The following is a 20,392-nucleotide window of genomic DNA, read 5'->3' as shown; positions in this document are numbered from 1 at the left end:
GTGGGGGGATTCCCTTGTAGATCTGCTGAGACATCTGTGGACAGAAGAATGCTCTGGTGAGGCAGGTGTCAGGATGACCCCAAGGATGATAAGACCCTAAGGATTCTGGAACCTTCCAGCCTTTGGCCTTATGGTTCCTCAGGAGAGGTTGAGTCTACCTAGGACCAGGCCTCCCTTCCCATGAATCAACGGTGAACAAGAGCTCTCACATCAGATTGTCTCCCAGCAAGGTAATCCTTGCAGGGATAGGCAGGAAAGTTGGGGACCAGGCCTGTTGTCTTTTGGGTGAGGACAGTGTGCCACCTGCTGTCTGAGAGGCAGGCAGTACCAAGCAACAGCAAGGGGTGCCTGTCCCCCAACTCTGGAGAGTGGTCACAGGGGACCCTCACTCTCCATTGTGCCTTCTTGCTGCTCTTAGATTTATTTCAGTGGTTAAGCCTTTGTAGCCATTTATCTTTGCATCTGATAGCCTGATGTTTTTGCCATAAATGAGAAGTGATGGAGTTAGCTGAGCTGCCAGGCTTCCGGGAGTGGTTCTTGGATGCTGGATCATGTCATCACTGAGGACTTCTTGCCCTGCTCCTTCATTTCCAGTACGGCAGGGCCATGAGGAGGAACCAGCCTTATCACAGACATGAAACTCACCGCCGCACACAGCAACATAACACAGTCAGTGCTTCTGAGGGACGCTTTTTCTCTGGAGAAGTTTGCTTGTCTTGCTTGCCTGGTCAGTCATTAGGGACCTTGATGGGGCTGAACTGGAAGGAGCCAGAAAAAGGCAGATCTTGTGACCGAGACCCTCTGACTGAGTAGGTACCGGTGACCCAACCTCTGGAACACAGGACACACTATTCTCAGGCCACAGATGCCCTAATCAGATCTCAGCCTCCAGGTGGGGTCCTGGTGCCCAGTGGGCAGTGACCCCCAAGCAGCTACCCTGAATCTTTGTGGTGGGTTTGGTAAAACAACTGCAAGGACAAGGCTTGGGTTGAGATTCAGCAGGAATTGTGGCCTCTCCCATTGAGGACATGTGGCTCCCTCTCACCACCACCCATGCTCATAGGCCACACCATCTGCTTCACTGAGCAGCCACCAAGTTGCCCATTGATGGATGAGCCTCCCATGTAGCAGGTACAGGCTGTTACCTTTGTCTCCAGGGCACTGACAGGGGCAGCTCTGTCACTATAAGGCAGTGAAGAGAGCTGAAGACCTGCACCAGGCCAGGGGCCATCCCCCTCCCTGAGCAGGCCCCAGGGAAGGACTAGCCCCATCCACATCCACCCCAGGTCTCAGCCTCCTTGCTGGCTGATACCCAGGAGAGGCTGGGAAATGGGAACAGAGGAAGCACAGGGCTGGGCAGGTGCTGCTTGGGATTCATGGGGGTTTGGGTTACCCAATGGGGTTGCCCCTCCTGAACTGGAGATAGTGTCCTCTTTGGGAACCAAGAAACTCTAGTCTTGAGGTGGGCCAGTGCTGCCCAGGTTTTTGTGTCTGGACCTTGAGAGAAGACCCCAGGAAGTGACCACATCCCCAGGTTACGGTGCAGGGAACCTGGCTTGAGAACTGCCCAGTGTGTTAAGGCCCCTGGAGCCTGTCTGCCTGATGGCCCCACAGCCATCGCAGGGTCTGACTATCTAACCTGCCTCTCCCTGTACACTGGCTACCCACCCTTCCTGTTACTTCACTTCTCTAGCCTGTCTGCCTGGAAACCATGCCATGTCTTGGTTCCTGTCTCTTTAGGCACTCCAGTTCTTCTTTTATCCTTGTTTTGTCAGAACGTCTGAGCAAGAACCCCCCAGATCCATCCACACACCTGCCTTATCCACTTTTTAACTGGGCTGCTCAGCACTGCTGGTGGACACCAGGGGCAATGAGGGTGACTGAGGGTTTCACAGGCAACCAGAATGGCCCTGTACCCAGTCCCCAGCCTCAGATGGTATTTAGGGTCTTCAGCCAACAGCTTCCTCCCTCCTGTTGCAGCAGCCCTGACACGGGGCACCTGGCTGTCCTCCTCCCACTGTTCTTTTCTGACTCAGTCCCCCCAGTCTTCCATCTGGCCATGGTGCTGACCAAGCCAGCAGGGAGCTGGGTCTCTAGAGGGTGTTCCAGAGCTTTGGGACTGACTAAAGCTTCTCTGCTGAGGGGTCCCAGGTGAGTCCCTGCTCCTGGCCTCACCCAATCTCCTGCCCTCCCCAGCTCCATCCACCCTCCACAGGCTGGCTTCATCCAGATGCATCCCAAAGTCATCAGTTCCATTGTGTCACCACTACCTCAGCTCCTCCAATGACCCCTACAGGGACAGACTTTATACTGGGCCCCTCCCACCAGACCTCAGATCCCCTCTTACCATGAGACCCTTGGTCAGATCACCTTGGCTGCAAGCTCTGCTGCCTCCTTGCCTTTCCCATGAGATGCCCAAGCCAGGGCCCTGACAATCTTCTCCTCCCAGTGCCACAGCTTTGGCTGCCCCTGTACCCCTCCCTGTGGGGTGGCAGGGCTGGGCTCCCTTATCTCTCAGAGACCTGCTGGACAACTACCCACAGACCATTCCAAGCACCCCTTTGTCCCATGGCTAGACCCTGCAGATCTCCAGGGCAGGCTCCAAGGGAGCAGGCTGGCCCCTCAGGCTGGCCCCCTCCTCTCTTGTTGACTTGGAGACTGGACTGCACTGCTGTCCGCCTTGGAGAGCCTAGGGGCTTAGCCCAGCCATATTTCTATCTCCACTTGCTCTCTGGTTTCCCACATTGGGATACTCAGCTCTGGCCTAACACTGACCTTGGACTGGATTTGCAGGGCACCTGGGGAGGAGTTCCAATCCTGGGAAGGAGGTGGACTTGAGACATGTCCTTCCTCAGAGAGGCCTTTCTCAAAATAAAACCTATCACTGAGATGAGATTGCTGGGGGTGGGGGCTCAGGAGACAGAAGACACACTACAGAATCTGGAGATAATTGGTGATTTTCTAGATTAAAAAATCTTCCTGCCCTATGTCCACTGGCACCCTGGCCTGGCATCCCTGCAGTGCAGAGGGGTCAGGGTGAGGGGGGCCAAGCAGAGGAGTGTAGAGGCATGGGGGTGTGTGCAGCCACTCCCTGCCCTGTGTCCCAAGTGGGCCTAGGACCCTCTGACTACAGCACAGAAGGAGTGGTGATCCCTCTGCCCCTTCGAAGGAGGAGCCTGCCCTGTACCCCCTCATACTTGGCAATAATGTCCCCTTGATTCTGGGTAAGAGGGTGTCCACATCCTGCTCCATGTCCATCCTGCAAGAAAAAGATATTACACTGCATTTGAAAACTTCAGAGAACACCCCAAACCAGGGTCCTGCCTGGGTCTCAAAAGCCAGCAAGGTGACCACATTCTATCACCAGGAACAAAAGCCCAGACCCAGTCCTCACCCCCGACCAGGGTCTCTGGAGTCTCTGCCCCTGTCCAAGGGTGAGTTCCTGCCTGAGGATATGAGAACGGGGGTGCCTGGACAGCAAGGTCTGTTGTCTTCAAATGCGCCAAGATGGGCACATGTTTGCTTCAGGAGGATGAACAATGTCCACCTGCCAAGGGGAAAGGGCCTATGATGGGCTGTTCTGGGCACCTGGAAGCACAGTGGGGTCAAGGGCCAGAAACCTCTATATGATCATGTAGGGAAAAGAAAGAGAGATCAGACTGTTACTGTGTCTATGTAGAAAGGAAAGACATAAGAGACTCCATTTTGAAAGAGACCTGTACTTTAAACAATTGCTTTGCTAAGATGTTGTTAATTTGTAGCTTTGCCCCAGCCACTTTGCCCCAGCCACTTTAACCCAACCTGGAGCTCACAAAAACATGTGTTGTATGAAATCAAGGTTTAAGGGATCTAGGGCTGTGCAGGACGTGCCTTGTTAACAAAATGCTTACAAGCAGTATACTTGGTAAAAGTCATCGCCATTCTCTAGTCTCAATAAACCAGGGGCACTGCGGAAAGCCACAGGGACCTCTGCCCTTGAAAGCGGGGTATTGTCGAAGGTTTCTCCCCATGTGATAGTCTGAAATATGGCTTCATGGGATGAGAAAGACCTGACCGTCCCCCAGCCCGACACCCGTAAAGGGTCTGTGCTAAGGTGGGTTAGTAAAAGAGGAAAGCCTCTTGCAGTTGAGATAGAAGAAGGCCTCTGTCTCTTGCCTGCCCCTGGGAACTGAATGTCTCAGTATAAAACCCGACTGTATATTTGTTCAATTCTACGATAGGAGAAAAACCGCCCTATGGTGGGAGGCGAGACATGTTTGCAGCAATGCTGCGTTGTTATTCTTTACTCCACTGAGATATTTGGGTGGAGAGAAACATAAATCTGGCCTACATGCACATCCAGGCATAGTACCTTCCCTTGAACTTAATTATGACACAGATTCTTTTGCTCACATGTTTTTTGCTGACCTTCTCCTTATTATCACCCTGCTCTCCTACTACATTCCTTTTTGCTGAAATAATGAAAATAATAATCAATAAAAACTGAGGGAACTCAGAGACCAGTGCCGGTGCAGGTCCTTGGTATGCTGAGCGCCGGTCCCCTGGGCCCACTATTGTTTCTCTGTACTTTGTCTCTGTGTCTTGTTTCTTTTCTCAGTCTCTCATCCCACCCGACTAGAAATACCCACAGGTGTGGAGGGGCAGGCCACCCCTTCAGATCAGCCACCTGGGATAATTCAGGGACCACAAAATGCCCAGTTTTCTTAAAAAAAAAAAAAATCTCATGACAGCTTTGGTCTACTCAAAGCTCACTGTGGCTGGTGAATCAGCTTAAGAAATAATACCAGTTGAGTGAGAAAATGGTTCAGGCGAAATGATCTGTTGATTCCAAAGCAGCTTCTGTGCTCATGGAGATCATATCTTAGTTAAAAGGACAACAGATTCCCCAATTTTGGGCTGTCAGTACAGGAAGGGGCTTCATTTGCTCAGGTTACCAGAAAGGAGTAAATGAGCTCTAGTGGTGTGGTCCTTGAGAACACCCAGAGAGACTGTTCCTTCAGGGACTACTCAGACTGGTCCCCACTCCCAGACTGGGGACCTCACATGTCTGGTGGGTCCCACAGTGACCACAGCTGAAGACTGAGTTGATGAGACCCCTTCTTGCCCAGACCCATGTTAGGGGACAGATTTTTACTGAGGCCAGTGTTCCACCACTACCCATAAAGGCCCCATCCCATGGCTCTTCCAGTGACAGGCTCTGCCCCATTAGGGTCCAAAATCCTGGGAAGATTTTGTACCTAGGGCAGGGAGGCTGCAGATAAAACCATACCCCAAAATAGTTAAATATATAACGAAATTCTTGGGCTTACAGGATAGCAGATAACAGAGAAAACATGCTGAAACTGAAATTGTGCCCCTAAGAGTAAGAAACCAAATGACTAACAGGTATTCTTGAGTTTGCAGGATAGCAGATAAGAAAGGGAACAACTTTCTGAAATGCTGAACTCCCTCCATTTGTGATATCAAGAAAAAACTAACTGAAAACGGTTGGAACCAAGGTGGCTGGAGTCTGCACAGAACAAGCTTGCTAAGATTGTAGCCCAAATTTCAATCAAATGTTTTGTACTAACTCCCCCTGAATTTGACATACAATCCATGATGTAGCATGAAGAGATAACTGTGCATGCTCAAGGACTTTCCAGACCTCCCCTTTCCTTCCACTAATCACCAATTAGTCTCCAAATCTGCTTCCTGAACCTTTTCTAGTAAAAAAAAAAAAAAAGGCTTGAGGCCTACACAGAGAGAAAGATATGGACTCCTGTCTACTTGTGAGTCAAATAACAATAGAAATATGTATTTCTGTCATTTGCCCACTTTTTGATGGAATTATTTTTTTCTGCTGATTTGCTTTAGTTCCTCGTAGATTCTGGATACTGGTTCTTTGTCGGATGCATAGTTTGCAAATATTTTCTTCCATTCTATGGGTTTTCTGTTTACTCTGATTATTTTTTTGCTATGCAGAAGCTTGTAAATAAGGTTTTATTTATTTATCTGCATTTGCTTTCAGGCTCTTAGTCAAGAATTCTTTGTCTAGGCTAATGTTCAGAAGAACCCCCCACCCCCCACCCCGGTCATCTTCTAGAATGTTTATGATTTCAGGTCTTAGATTTCAGTCCTTGATCTATCTTGAGTTGATTTGAGTATAAGATGAGAGATAATAATCCAGCTTCATTCTTCTACATGTGGCTAGCTAGTTTCCTGGCACCATTTATTAAAGAGAGTCTTCTTTCTCTAATTCATATTCGTGTATGCTTTATCAAATATTAGTTAATTGTAAGTATTTGGCTTATTTCTGGTTTCTTGATTCTGTTTCATTGGCCTATGTACCTAGTTTTATACTAGTGCCATGCTGTTTTGGTAACTACAGACTTGTAGTATAATTTGAATTGCAGTAGTGTGATGCCTCCAGATTTGTTATTTTTGCTTAGAATTGCTTTGGCTATTCAGGCTCTTTTTTGGTTCCATATGAATTTTAAAATTTTGGTTTCTAATTCTGTGAAAAGTGATGTTGGTATTTTGATGGGAATTGCACTGAATCCACAGATTGCTTTGGGCAGCATAGTCACTTTCACAATATTGATTCTTCCAATCCATGAGCATGAGATGTATTTCCATTTGTCTGTTCCACATATGGTTTCTTTCAGCAGTGTTTTGTAGTTTTCCTTGTAGAGATATTTTGCCTCCTTGGTTAAATATAATCCTAGTTATTTTATGTTATTGCAGCTATTGTAAAAGGGATTGAGTTCTTGATTTGTTTCTCAACTTGGTGTTGGTACAATGTATGAACAGGGTACATTGATTTTGTAACTCAAGACTTTACCCAAGATATACAAATGACCAATATACATATGAAAAAATGCTCAACACCACTAATCATCAGGGAAATGCAAATTAAAATCACAATGAGATGCCACCTTGCACCTCCTGTAAGAATGACCATTATCAGAGGTCAAAAAACAACACATGGTGTGGATGTGGTGAAATAGGAACACTTATATGCTGCTGGTAGAATGTAAATTAGTGCAACCTATATGAAAAACAGTATGAAGAACTAAAAGTAGATTTACCAGCAATCCTTCTACTGGGTATCTACTCAAAGGAGAAGTCATTATATGAAAAGGACACATGCATACATATGTTTATTGCAGCACAATTTACAATTGCAAAGATAGAGAACTAACCTAAATGTCCATCAACCAATGAGTGGATAAAGAAAATATGATATACATACACATGGAATACTACTCAGCCATAGAAAGAGATAAAATGTCTTTTGCAGCAGCTTGAATGGAGCTGGAGGACATTACTCTAAGTAAAATAACTCAGGCATGGAAAATCAAATACCATATGTTCTCACTTATAAGTGGGAGCTAAGCTATGAGTATACAAAGGCATATGGTGTGATATAATGGGCTTTGGAGACTCAGAAGGGGAGGGTGGGAGGTGGATGAGAGATAAAAAACTACCTATTGGGTACGATGTATACTACTCAGGTGATGGGTGCACTAAAATCTCAGAATTCACCACTATATAATTCATCCATTTAAACAAAAATCACTTGTACCCTAAAGGATATTGAAATAAAAACATTTAAAAAAAACAAAAATTACAACGAAAAGCTTTTCTTTTTTCTAAAAAGAAAAATTCAGAGTCTACAGCTCCCAGCAGGAGCAACGCAGAAGATGGGTGATTTCTGCATTTCCAACAGAGGTACTGGGTTCATCTCACTGGGGAGTGCCGGATAGTGGGTGCAGGAGAGTGGGTGCAGTGCACCATGTGTGAGCCGAAGCAGGGCAAGGCATCACCTCACCCGGAAATCGCAAGGGGTCAGGGAATTCCCTTTCCTAGTCAAAGAAAGGGGTGACAGATGGCACTTGGAAAATCGGGTCACTCCCACCCTAATACTGCGCTTTTCCAATGGGCTTAACAAATGGCACACCAGGAGATTATATCCCGCACCTGGCGCAGAGGGTTCTATGCCCACGGAGCCTCACTCATTGCTAGCACAGCAGTCTGAGATCAAACTGCAAGGCGGCACTGATGCTGGGGGAGGGGCACTAGCCATTGCCCAGGCTTGAGTAGGTAAACAAAGCGGCCAGGAAGCTCGAACTGGGTGGAGCCCACCACAGCTCAAGGAGGCCTACCTGCCTCTGTAGGCTCCACCTCTGGGGGCAGGGCACAGACAAACAAAAGACAGCAATAACCTCTGCAGACTTAAATGTCCCTGTCTGACAGCTTTCAAGAGAGTAGTGGTTCTCCAGGCACGCAGCTTGAGATCTGAGAAAGGGCAGACTGCCTCCTCAAGTGCGTCCCTGACCCCCGAGTAGCCTAACTGGGAGGCACCCCCCAGTAGGGGGAGACTGACACCTCACATGGCCGGGTACTCCTCTGAGACAAAACTTCCAGAGGAATGATCAGGCAGCAGCATTTGTGGTTGACCAATATCCGCTGTTCTGCAGCCACCACTGCTGATATGCAGGCAAACAGAATCTGGAGTGGACCTCCAGTAAACTCCAACAGACCTGCAGCTGAGGGTTCTGACTGTTAGAAGGAAAACTAACAAACAGAAAGGACATCCACACCAAAAACCCATCTGTACGTCACCATCATCAAAGACCAAAGGTAGATAAAACCACAAGGATGGGGAAAAAACAGAGCAGAAAAACCGGAAACTCTAAAAATCAAAGTGCCTCTCCTCTAAAGGAACACAGCTCCTCACCAGCAATGGAACAAAGCTGGATGGAGAATGACGAGTTGAGAGAAGAAGGCTTCAGAAGATCAAACTACTCTGAGCTAAAGGAGGAAGTTCGAACGAATGGCAAGGAAGTTAAAAACTTTGAAAAAAATTAGACGAATGGATAACTAGAATAACCAATGCAGAGAAGTCCTTAAAGGACCTGATGGAGCTGAAAACCATGGCATGAAAACTACGTGGCAAACGCACCAGCCTCAGTAACCAATGCGATCAACTGGAAGAAAGGGTATCAGCGATGGAAGATGAAATGAATTAAATTAAGTGTGAAGAGAAGTTTAGAGAAAAAAGAATAAAAAGAAATGAACAAAGCCTCCAAGAAATATGGCACTATGTGAAAAGACCAAATCTACGTCTGATTGGTGTACCTGAAAATGACGGGGAGAATGGAACCAAGTTGGAAAACACTCTGCAGGATATTATCCAGGAGAACTTCCCCAATCTAGCAAGGCAGGCCAACATTCAGATTCAGGAAATACAGAGAACGCCACAAAGATGCTCCTCGAGAAGAGCGACTCCAAGACACATAATTGTCAGATTCACCAAAGTAGAAATGAAGGAAAAAATGTTAAGGGCAGCCAGAGAGAAAGGTCGGGTTACCCACAAAGGGAAGCCCATCAGACTAACAGCTGATCTCTCAGCAGAAACTCTACAAGCCAGAAGAGAGTGGGGGCCAATATTCAACATTCTTGAAGAAAAGAATTTTCAACCCAGAATTTCATATCCAGCCAAACTAAGCTTCATAAGTGAAGGAGAAATAAAATCCTTTACAGACAAGCAAATGCTGAGAGATTTTGTCACCACCAGGCCTGCCCTAAAAGAGCTCCTGAAGGAAGCACTAAACATGGAAAGGAACAACCGGTTCTGGCCACTGCAAAAACATGCCAAATTGTAAAGAACATCAAGGCTAGGAAGAAACTGCATCAACTAACGAGCAAAATAACCAGCTAACATCATAATGACAGGATCAAATTCACACATAACAATAGTAACCTTAAATGTAAATGGGCTAAATGCTCCAATTGAAAGGCACAGACTGGCAAATTAGATAAAGAGTCAAGACCCATCAGTGTGCTGTATTCAGGAAACCCATCTCACGTGCAGAGACACACATAGGCTCAAAATAAAGGGATGGAGGAAGATCTACCAAGCAAATGGAAAACAAAAAAGGCAGGGGTTGCAATCCTAGTCTCAGATAAAACAGACTTTAAACCAACAAAGATCAAAAGAGACAAAGAAGACCATTACATAATAGTAAAGGGATCAATTCAACAAGAAGAGCTAACTATCCTAAATATATATGCACCCAATACAGGAGCACCCAGATTCATAAAGCAAGTCCTTAATGACCTACAAAGAGACTTAGACTCCCACACAATAATAATGGGAGACTTTAACACCCCACTGTCAACATTAGACAGATCCACGAGACAGAAAGTTAACAAGGATATCCAGGAATTGAACTCAGCTCTGCATCAAGTGGACCTAATAGACATCAACAGAACTCTCCACCCCAAATCAACAGAATATACATTCTTTTCAGCACCACACCACACCTATTCCAAAATTGACCACATAGTTGGAAGTAAAGCACTCCTCAGCAAATGTAAAAGAACAGAAATTATAACAAACTGTCTCTCAGACCACAGTGCAGTCAAACTAGAACTCAGGATTAAGAAACTCACTCAAAACCATTCAACTACATGGCAATGGAACAACCTGCTCCTGAATGACTACTGGGTAAATAACGAAATGAAGGCAGAAATAAAGATGTTCTTTGAAACCAACGAGAACAAAGACACAATGTACCAGAATCTCTGGGACACATTCAAAGCAGTGTGTAGAGGGAAATTTATAGCACTAAATGCCTACAAGAGAAAGCAGGAAAGATCTAAAATTAACACCATAACATCACAATTAAAAGGACTAGAGAAGCAAGAGCAAACACATTCAAAAGGTAGCAGAAGGCAAGAAATAACTAAGATCAGAGCAGAACTGAAGGAAATAGAGACACAACAAACCCTTCAAAAAATCAATGAATCCAGGAGCTGTTTTTTTGAAAAGATCAACAAAATTGATAGACCACTAGCAAGACTAATAAAGAAGAAAAGTGAGAAGAATCAAATAGATGCAATAAAAAATGACTGGGGGATATCACCACCGATCGCACAGAAATACAAACTACTGTCAGAGAATACTACAAACACCTCTACGCAAATAAACTAGAAGATCTAGAAGAAATGAATAAATTCCTCAACACATACACCCTCCCACGACTAAACCAGGAGGAAGTTGAATCTCTGAAGAGACCAATAACAGGCTCTGAAATTGAGGCAATAATTAATAGCTTAGCAACCAAAAAGAGTCCAGGACCAGATGGATTCACAGCCGAATTCTAGCAGAGGTACAAGGAGGAGCTGGTACTATTCCTTCTGAAACTATTCCAATCAATAGAAAAAGAGGGAATCCTCCCTAACTCATTTTATGAGGTCAGCATCATCCTGATACCAAAACCTGGCAGAGACACAACAAAAAAAGAGAATTTTAGCCCAATATCCTTGATGAACATTGATGCAAAAATCCTCAATAAAATACTGGCAAACTGAATCCAGCAGCACATCAAAAAGCTTATCCACCATGATCAAGTGGGCTTCATCCCTGGGATGCAAGGCTGGTTCAACATACAAAAATCAATAAACGTAATCCAGCATATAAACAGAACCAAAGACAAAAACCACATGATTATCTCAATAGATGCAGAAAAGGCCTTTGACAAAATTCAACAACCCTTCATGCTAAAAACTCTCAATAAATTAGGTATTAATGGGATGTATCTCAAAATAATAAGAGCTACCTATGACAAACCCACAGCCAATATCATACTGAATGGACAAAAACTGGAAGCATTCCCTTTGAAAACTGGCACAAGACAGGGATGCCCTCTCTCACCACTCCTGTTCAACATAGTGTTGGAAGTTCTGGCCAGGGCAATCAGGCTGGAGAAGGAAATAAAGGGCATTCAGTTAAGAAAAGAGGAAGTCAAATTGTCCCTGATTGCAGATGACATGATTGTATATCTGGAAAACCCCATCGTCTCAGCCAAAAATCTCCTTAAGCTGATAAGCAACTTCAGCAAAGTCTCAGGATACAAAATCAACGTGCAAAAATCACAAGCATTCTTATACACCAATAAAGGACAAACAGAGAGCCAAACCATGAGTGAACTCCCATTCACAATTGCTTCAAAGAGAATAAAATACCTAGGTATCCAACTTAACAAGGGATGTGAAGGACCTCTTCAAGGAAAACTACAAACCACTGCTCAATGAAATAAAAGAGGATGCAAAGAGATGGAAAACATTCCATGGTCATGGGTAGGAAGAATCAATATCGTGAAAATGGCCATACTGCCCAAGGTAATTTATAGATTCAATGCCATCCCCATCAAGCTACCAATGACTTTCTTCACAGAATTGGAAAAAACTACTTTAAAGTTCATATGGAACCAAAAAAGAGCCCGCATCGCCAAGTCAATCCTAAGCCGAAAGAAGAAACCTGGAGGCATCACACTAGCTGACTTCAAACTATACTACAAGGCTACAGTAACCAAAACAGCATGGTACTGTTACCAAAAGAGAGATATAGACCAATGGAACAGAACAGAGCCCTCAGAAATAATGCTGCATATCTACAACTATCTGATCTTTGACAAACCTGACAAAAACAAGAAATGGGGAAAGGATCCCCTATTTAATAAATGATGCTGGGAAAACTGGCTAGCCATATGTAGAAAGCTGAAACTGGATTCCTTCCTTACACCTTATACAAAAATTAATTCAAGATGAATTAAAGACTTAAATGTTAGACCTAAAACCATAAAAACCCTAGAAGAAAACCTAGGCATTACCATTCAGGACATAGGCATGGGCAAGGACTTCATGTCTAAAACACCAAAAGCAATGGCAACAAAAGCCAAAATTGACAAATGGGATCTAATTAAACTAAAGAGCTTCTGCACAGCAAAAGAAACTACCATCAGAGTGAACAGGCAACCTACAAAATGGGAGAAAATTTTCGCAACCTACTCATCTGACAAAGGGCTAATATCCAGAATCTACAATGAACTCAAACAAATTTACAAGAAAAAAACAAACAACCCCATCAAAAAGTGGGTGAAGGATATGAACAGACACTTCTCAAAAGAAGACATTTATGCAGCCAAAAAACACATGAAAAAATGCTCACCATCACTGGCCATCAGAGAAATGCAAATCAAAACCACAATGAGATACCATCTCACACCAGTTAGAATGGCGATCATTAAAAATCAGGAAACAACAGGTGCTGGAGAGGATGTGGAGAAATAGGAACACTTTTACACTGTTGGTGGGACTGTAAACTAGTTCAACCATTGTGGAAGTCGGTGTGGCGATTCCTCAGGGATCTAGAACTAGAAATACCATTTGACTCAGCCATCCTATTACTGGGTATATACCCAAAGGATTATAAATCATGCTGCTCTAAAGACACATGCACACGTATGTTTATTGCGGCACTATTCACAATAGCAAAGACTTGGAACCAACCCAAATGTCCAACAATGATAGACTGGATTAAGAAAATGTGGCACATATACACCATGGAATACTATGCAGCCATAAAAATTGATGAGTTCATGTCCTTTGTAGGGACATGGATGAAGCTGGAAACCATCATTCTCAGCAAACTATCGCAAGGACAAAAAAACCAAACACCGCATGTTCTGACTCATAGATGGGAATTGAACAATGAGAACACATGGACACAGGAAGGGGAACATCACACACTGGAGACTGTTGTGGGGTGGGGGGAGCGGGGAGGGATAGCATTAGGAGATATAACTAATGCTAAATGATGAGTTAATGGGTGCAGCACACCAGCATGGCACATGTATACATATGTAACTAACCTGCACGTTGTGCACATGTACGCTAAAACTTGAAGTATAATAATAATAATAAAAAAAAGAAAAATTCAGTGTCATAGCATTGACTTTAGTGCATTGAATAGCAAGCCCCTTTTGCGCAGTAACGCACTCACTACTGGAGAAACCAAACCCTGAAAATTGAAGATCCTGGGCATTAATAATATTGCTGACAAGTTATTTATACACTGCCTACATGAGTATTGCAGATATATGTTAAAGACAAAGATCCAAGTCAGACTGGGTCAGCTTGATTCATTCATTCATTTATCTTTTGAGACTGAGTCTCACCCTGTCTCCCAGGCTGGAGTGCAGTGGCACAATCTTGGCTCACTGCAACCTCTGCCTCCTGGGTTCAAGCGATTCTCCTGCCTCAGCCTCCTAAGTAGCTGGGATTACAGGTGCCCACCACTACGCCTGGCTAATTTTTTGTATTTTTAGTAGAGATGGAGTTTCACCATAGTGGCTAGGCTGGTCTTGCCTGACCTCAGGTGATCCCCCCGTCTCGGCCTCCCAACAGGCTGAGATTACAGGGATGAGCCACCGTGCTGGCCCTTGGGTCAGCTTTATACTTGTTCATTTTAGTTCCAATTCTTCTCTCTCAAAATATAAGTCGCTTGTTGCCATTTTGATTATTCCACATGCATTGTGATCTTATGGAACTGGTGACACGTGTTCTTATTTCCCTTTCAATTACAAAATGAGCTTCATGTTCTTAGCCATCAAATCTCACCAACACCTGCTTATTTTAGTTTCAACTCTGGTTCCTATTACAAGGATCACTCAAATCACAGAAAGACAAAAATGTTTTAATTAACCAAAAAAATTTTACCCCCTGAGGTCATGTAATTTGGGTTTTATTTGTTGTATTTTCAGGTCCATAAAGCCTGCAAATATTAATAAAATACAGTTCATGATGAGTTAATTTTTATTGAGTAGTAAAATAAATACACGTCAAGAGTGGATCTGGCTTCAGGTATAACTGTCATCAGGGCTGAAGTGTTATAACCAGTGGTCAAGGAGAAATGTCAGTGTATAATCTGACTTCCTACACTAGAATTATGCATCAATGCTTTAAATGTCTTAAAAGAATCAAAGTCACAGAGGGAAATAAATGAAATGGAAGAAAATAGAAAAGTTACAAATTAGTTTAAGAAGGAATTAAACCTGGTTTTAAAATAAAGACATACAAATAAGAAAAATACTGAAGAACAATTAGCATAGGTAGAGCAGCACTGAAAGTATGATAGGAAAGAAATGTATTTAGAAATATTAGTCTCTGAGTTAAGTTTATAGATGTAGAGACGTGACAAAGAGTTGCTCCTACATTAAACAAACAAAAAAGCTGGAGAAAATGCAAATGAATGAATGGCTTGTTCTGAGCCCTTTGGAGAACTGAGGTCACAGAGGAGACGAGAAACCCAACATCAAGGCATGCAGAAGCCTGCAGGTCACACAGGCCCCAGGCTTTCATGTGTACCTGGAAGACCATGGAAACTAGTAAAATCGAAGCAGGACTTTTGAACTAGTTCCTGGTGTCTGTGTGTGGGTGGGTGGGTGAAGGGGAATGAGAAATCCTGGAGGCTACAGACATAGGGTTTACACCTTTGTGTATAATTTTTCTAGGAACCCTATAAGGCCTGTCAGGGAGGGTGGGGTACAATCCTGAGAATGCTTCCCCCATGGTGCTGATAGGGAGGGAGCACTATCCCACCCACTGCTACAACTCTGGAGACATAGCTTTCCCATCTCTCCCATAGAACACAAGGCTGGGGAAAGAGCATCCAAACCTGAGCCACAGCGAACTGTGAAAAAACTCACTGTAGCTGATGGTGCAGAAACAAGGTTAACACCCACATCTCTACCCAGATACATCTCCCATAAAGAAACTAAAGCATTAGTTTACAGGGCACTGTTGCAGACCCACTCCCACTTCAACTAGAAGCTAGGAACATGGAGAAGGAACCTCTCTACCACTGGGGGAGGGAGGGGAATGTGCTCTTGTCCTGGTATTGCATCTACAGGAGGGGCAGGAAACTCTTTGAAGGTCGGTAACCCAGCCTACCTCTCAACTACATTACCACAAACCCCTACCCTAAGGCATACCTAAGGGAAAACTGCTCATCAATAACCTAAAAACTACTCTCGATCAATGTCAGTGAGCTGATGAAAACAATAAAAATAAAAAACCTATTTACCCCAATACACTATCCTATACAACAGTACTATTGCTTTCAACAAAAATTACAAGCCAAGACATCCCATTTTATGTTTATGTGAGATCTTTATTGTGTCAAAACCAAATTAAGGTCGGAGCGGGGAGTTCAGGAGGCTCAGACCAAGGCGACGCCGTGCATCACCCCTCCCGCCCGCCGTGGCTGCGCAGCTTTCTGGAAGGCCGAGGGGACGCTTCCCGGGAAGGCGATCACGGCAGGCGGCCTGGCCGGTGGCGTCCACATCTGTATTCCGTTTCCCACCGAGCACTTGAGGACTGAAGAGCGCTTGCCCCTGCCAGGCACAGGGCATGGGGGCCTGTGGGGCACAGTCACAGCCACGGCGTCCTGGGCCTGGACCGCGGCCTCAGCTCCCTGCTCTGCGGCTCCATCGCCGAGGCAGAGTCAGGTTCGGGACGTTGGAGTTCCTCGGCACCCAGATGCAGGATGCCCAGGGACTGCTGAACAGCAGGCGCGGGCTGCTGTGCGGCTGCTGGCGTGGCCGAGGCCATGGTGGTCGTATGTCCCATGGAGACCATCAAAGTGAAGTTCATCCAGGACCAGACCTCCCCAAACCCAAGAACAGATAATTCTTCGGGGTTAGGGAGATTGTGCGGGATCAAGGGCTGAGGAGACATACCAGGGCCTCAGGGCCGCCGCGCTGAATCAAGGCTGGAACCAGGCCATTGCTTCTTCGTCCTGACTCCCTGCAGCAACTGGTACCGAAGGGACAAACCCATGAACCTGCTGATCACTGGGGTCTTCTGAGCCACTGCGGGCACAGCCAGCGTCTTCGGAAACGCCCCTCTGGACGGGATCGAGACCCAGATGCGGGGCCTGGAAGTGCACAAACACCGGAACACGGGACTGCGGCTGCAGATCCCGAGGAAGGAGCGGCTCAAGGCTTTCACAAGGGCACTGTCCCGCGCCAGTCACTGACCAGGTCTGCCTGGATGTGGCCATAGCATTTATCATCTACGATGAAGTGGAGAAGCCGCTCAACAAAGTGTGGAAGACTGACTAAGCCCAGAGGGGCTGCGAGGGGACACTCCAGGCACCTCCAGAGCTGCCGCCACCCTTGTCTCACAGGATTCCAGGGCAGTTTATTATAGCTACCCCCAAGTGTTATCGGCCCTGAGCGAGGAGAGTAGCACTCTTGTGCGGGATATTGATTTCACGGAGGATGGTGAGCAAGGGATTACTATCTGAAGTGCCAAAAGGCCCCTTCCCATGTCCCTTGAGCTCTGCGGCCTGCTCTGTGCATTGCAGCATCAAGTCACTGTGTCCCATAGTGCCATGTCTTCCCTGTGGTCTGTGTGTGAAACCACCACTGTGTCCACATGTCTGGCCCAGCCATGGCTGGCTGTCCATCTGGCCTGTGAATCTGTGCCCACTTGTCCATGTGCTTACTGTGAACCTGGGCCTGTGTTTCATGTTCTGTGTCATGTGACACTGTGCCTCGCCTGCCGGCCTGCCGGGGATACTCATGTGGCCTGGGTCCTTGGCTCAGTAGGTCTGACCGGGTCCCAGTCCAGTGCCTTCCACCCTGCACCGGCCTACCATAGCTGCCTCCGGGCCTCAGCCTGTTTTCACTGCATTCAAGGGGCTGCACCCCCACCTTCGCCCACCATTGGCCTTAACTGGCCCTCTGGACCTCCCTTAACCCAGAACAGGGTGGCACCCATGACTCTCAGGACCACCCTGCCAATTCAGAATAAACTGAATCCTGTTGTTAGGAGTTCGAGACCAGTCTGGCCAACATAGTGAAACCCCGTCTCTACTAAAAATACAAAAAATTGGCTGGGTGTGGTGGCGGGTGCCTGTAGTCCCAGCTACTTGGGAGGCTGAGGCAGGAGAATCTCTTGAACTTGGGAGGCAGAGGTTACAGCGAGCCAAGATCACGCCATTGCACTCCAGCCTGGGTGACAGTGTGAGACCTTGTCTCAAAAAAATAAAAATTAAATTAAATTAAAATTAAAGTATGATTAAATCATTATAAATTAGTTCATATTTAGTGTCAAGATAAAAAATTTCATAAATGCACAATTTGTTGTAAAATGAGAGTCAAATAAAACTGTAATTAGAGTATAACATTAAAAAATCACACATTTTCTTACAAATACGTTTAAGTTTATGTGTTCATAATATATGGTACGTGGAAACACCTACCGGTTAGTTATAATTCAGTGAGATATAAGAGCAAAATCATGTGAAAATTATAGACCTCATTGATAAAATTCTGCCTCCTCCAACTTTCCACCTGAGACTTGAGTGCTCATCAGTAATGAAGCTAAGAAACAGATACCTAGCTTTGTCTTGGAGTCATTCTGTGTATATGAATTTTTGTCCCTGAGACATGGGTATAAAGAATAAATGCTGTCATTTCATTTCCCTCTGGACTCATTACTGTCATGTCACCTGTAGAAGTAAGACAGTAGGCTCTGGGATTGGTAGAAATGGGAGTCACCAAAGCAATAACTGAACTTACCTAATTCCTGGAAAAGTAGAGTGGCAGCAGCTGGGTCCTAAGCTTGGTAATGAGTGAGCTCATTTTCTTCAGTAACATTGCCCAGGTGCATTGTCTGGTCTCAGTCCTCATCAAAAAAAAAAAAAAAAAAAAAAAAAAAAAGTTAAAGAATAACTATAGCTTCAGACATTTTTATTTTTATATCATATCACCAAATATATTATTGCTGGATAATGAACAAATTATATGTACATGCAATGAGATGGATAAACATCACAAATATAATGTTGCATAAATTCAACCAGATTAAAAATATGCATACTATCTAATCCCATTTATTAAAACTTCAAAAAGCAAACAACATTCAGTTTCTGTCTTCAAGTAAGGGTGGAATAACTGGTGGAACTAATACACTCACAGAAAAACGTAATAAATTCTTAATAAAATATTATATGTAGTAATAGACAAACATCCCTACATGTAATACATATGACATGATAAAGGTAAGAACTGAATGATAATTTTAGCTTGGTCCATTGTAAGGCATATGGGGATATTAGCCACCACACCTGACTAATTTTTTGTGTTTTTAGTAGAGATGGGGTTTCACTATGTTGGCCAGACTGGTCTTGAACCCCTAACCTTGTGATCCACCTGCCTTGGCCTCCCAAAGTGCTGGCATTACAGGCGTGAGCCACCGCGCCCGGCCATATTTTTATTTTTTTAAATTTGGAGATACTTTAATATATCTCTAATACTTAAGAACTGTTTGAATAATTATGTGATAAAACAAAATTTTAAAATGTTTTACAATAATGATATTTTAGCAGTTGGCCATAAGGAACATTATGTTTAATTGTTTTAGCGTAATTGCTAATAAACAGGTCAGTTTTTTTTTCTACCACAAAACCATCTGAATTATAGATATTATCTACCACTGCTGCCACCAGGCTTGCAAGGAAGCATGGAGCCTGGGCACCTTCCTGCACCTAGCAGTGAAATCCACAGCTGGTTCTGTAGGAGGGAAGTGCAAGTGGGCCGCATGCCCACAGCTGTCACTCTTCACTGCACCCACCAAGAGAGTGGGGCAAGGCTCACCAGTGACAGCCCTGGAGCACAGCTGCTCTGCCTGCACCCAGGAATTTTGGCTGCTGCCCAGTGGTCTTCTGAGATTACAGCCTTGCGGAGGTCTGCATTCTCTCCTGGGGCCCCCACTGTCATCACCACTGCTGCCACTGCCACGGCCACTGCTGGGCCAGGCAGACAATGGGTGATCAGGCACCGCCATGCACCCCAATGAAGGATATTGCTGCTGCTCCTGTGGGAGAAAAACGTGGGTGGACAATGTGCCCGGCATCTGCCTGCCTCCACTGCTTCCCCTGAGGGGGCCCTGCCTTCCCTGGGACAGGCCAGCAGCACAGCTGCCCTCCTCCCATGTGCTGATTTTAGCCGTGGCCTGGGGCCTTTCTGCGAGCCCGGCCCTCACAGGCCTATGATCTGTCCTTGAGCTCCCACCATCTGAGTGCTCTGCTTGGCCCTGCCTGAGAGTTCTGCCGGTAACCTGGGGACCAGCCTGCTCCTCCATGTCACAGTCAACACCTGCACCCTGAAGACCTGAGGACAAGTTCACTGGCCCAGTTCATGTCAAGGACCTCCAGGACTCATTCATGCTGTGTAGAGGGCCATCTAGAAGCCTGAAGATTGGGAGACTGCCTAGCCCAGTCCACCATTCTGGCACCTTATCGCTCACCTCAGGGTCTGTGGCTAGGCTGACCCTACCAACTGACACCACCACAGCTGACACTCACCTGTATGTGGCAAAAGGCAAAGCCTGGCCTCTCTAAAGAAAGCAGCAACATCCCTGGCTGGAAGATAAGGTGAACCACAAAAATGTCTGTATTGGGCTGAGTTAATAGGTTCTGCCCCATAGCCGCTCCCATGGAGAACAGTGGAACAGAAGTTTTCTGTGGCTCTCAGGTACACTGTGGTCTGGAGAA

At 45.4% G+C, this 20,392-nt stretch overlaps 1 pseudogene; it reads left to right on the top strand.

The window, feature by feature from the left end:
* The first annotated feature begins 3,250 nt into the window (after positions 1–3,250).
* Positions 3,251–16,952, top strand: LOC100453465 (tricarboxylate transport protein, mitochondrial-like; annotated as a pseudogene).
* The last annotated feature ends 3,440 nt before the right edge of the window (positions 16,953–20,392 follow it).

The sequence above is a fragment of the Pongo abelii genome, chromosome 18 (assembly GCF_028885655.2).
Source record: "Pongo abelii isolate AG06213 chromosome 18, NHGRI_mPonAbe1-v2.0_pri, whole genome shotgun sequence".
Classification (NCBI taxonomy): Eukaryota; Metazoa; Chordata; class Mammalia; order Primates; family Hominidae; genus Pongo; species Pongo abelii.
Note: the sequence above shows the minus strand (reverse complement) of the source record. Positions and strands in the feature narration are given on the sequence as shown.